This window comes from Rhinopithecus bieti, unplaced genomic scaffold, assembly GCF_001698545.2.
Source record: "Rhinopithecus bieti isolate Rb0 unplaced genomic scaffold, ASM169854v2 scaffold_63346, whole genome shotgun sequence".
Classification (NCBI taxonomy): Eukaryota; Metazoa; Chordata; class Mammalia; order Primates; family Cercopithecidae; genus Rhinopithecus; species Rhinopithecus bieti.
The window spans coordinates 119,899-122,024 of NW_016824019.1; positions in this window are offsets into that span (position 1 = coordinate 119,899).

Consider the following 2,126-nt stretch of genomic DNA (forward strand, 5'->3'; position numbering starts at 1 on the left):
TGCCGCCCAGGCTGGAGTGCAGTGGCCGGCTCTCAGCTCACTGCAAGCTCCGCCTCCCGGGTTCACGCCATTCTCCTGTCTCAGCCTCCCGAGTAGCTGGGACTACAGGCGCCCGCCACCTCGCCCGGCTAGTTTTTTGTACTTTTTAGTAGAGACGGGGTTTCACTGTATTAGCCAGGATGGTCTCGATCTCCTGACCTCATGATCCGCCCATCTCGGCCTCCCAAAGTGCTGGGATTACAGGCTTGAGCCACCGCGCCCGGCCTATACTGGCAACTTTTTAATGTTGTGTGGAAAACTCTGATCCCTGACAACATTAACATACTTCTGAATTTGCCTTATGCCATGTGTGTAAATAGCAATACTCGTATTACTAAGGCTACTGATAGCAGGTTAAGATTTTTTTTAGAGTGTTTTGTCTTTATGGTATCTTCCACTTGATTTGTGTAGTCAAAACACTGTATTTTAAAGCAATTTGAAATAATTTTGTTTTTCTCTATGAGGTCATGTATGATGCACTGTAATGTATAGTGCCTCTAATTGACTGAACCCAAATCCCATCCCAAACCCTGGCTGCAAAAGGGCTTTTTATCTTTTCAGACTCTACATACTGAAATTCATGTTGAACAAATCAGTCTGCTGAGTCTATCCCTATCAGGTTATAGGTAAGGGATTCTAGGTTGTTTGCCAAAAGGCTAATGGGGTAGGGGATCAGGAAATGTGATGACTGCTTAGAATACCTGCTTTAGGGAGGTGAGCGGAAATGGACTCAGGGACACAGATTGATTTCTGATTAGTGCTCAGGACCTATCTGAGGAGAGAAGGCTTGCATTCCTAATGGCATTGTCTGCATGACTGCATCTAGTAGCCAAGCTAAGAGGAGAAGAGAGTGGCCTTTGCAAAGGTGGGAGTAGTAAAAGAACAGGGGACATAGGATGCTGAGGCGCTGGTAATGGAGGAATTGATGTGATATAATATGAGCTCTAGACTTCAGAAGAAAGGAAGTTAAAATAGACAGAAAAATAATGATCAACACTCCAAGGAGTCAGGCATTGTCCTAAACAATTTACATCTGTTAACTCACTTAACCCTTACAACAATGTTGAGGCAAGTATTATCATTACTGAGATGCTGAGAGGTTAATTTGTCCAAGGTACACAGTTTGTGGCAGAACCAGAGTTTAAATCCAGACAGTCTGACTCCAGAGACTGAAGCAATGAGACATCATTTTGAACTTAAAACCCGGCCAAAAAAAAAAAAAAAAAAAAAAAAAGAGCTATAAAAGCTATCATACTTATAGTAGGAAGAGATATAGATTAAAGAGTATCCTTGCACACTGCATATGGAAATTGAAGTATTATAGCCATTTTAGAAAATAATCTGGGCTGGGTGTGGTGGCTCATGCCTGTAATCCCAGCACTTTGGGAGGCCGAGGCGGGTGGATCACTTGAGGTCAGAAGTTTGAGACCAGCCTGGCCAACATGATGAAACCCAGTCTCTACCAAAAACACAAAAATTAGCTGGGCATGGTGGAAGGCAACTGTAATCCCAGCTACCTGGGAGGCTGAGGCAGGAGATTCACTTGAACCCGGGAGGCAGAGGTTGCAGTGAGCTGAGATCACACCACTGCACTCCAGCCTGGGTGACAGAGCAAGACTCCGTCTCAAAAATAAATAAAAAATAAATAAATAAATAAAATATCCTGGGTCAAACACAGTGGCTCATGCTTGTAATCTCAACACTTTCGGTGGCTGAGGTGGGAGGATGGCTTGAGCCCAGGAGTTCAAGACCAGTCTGGGAAATATGAAAAGACACCATCTCTACTAGATAGATAGATAGATAGACAGACAGACAGATAGATAGATAGATAGATAGATAGATAGATAGACAGATAGATAGATAGACAGACAGACAGACAGACAGACAGACAGATAGATAGATAGATAGATAGATAGACAGACAGACAGACAGACAGATAGATAGATAGATAGATAGATAGATAGATAGATAGACAGACAGACAGACAGATAGATAGATAGACAGACAGACAGACAGACAGACAGATAGATAGATAGATAGATAGATAGATAGATAGATAGACAGACAGATAGATAGATAGATAGATA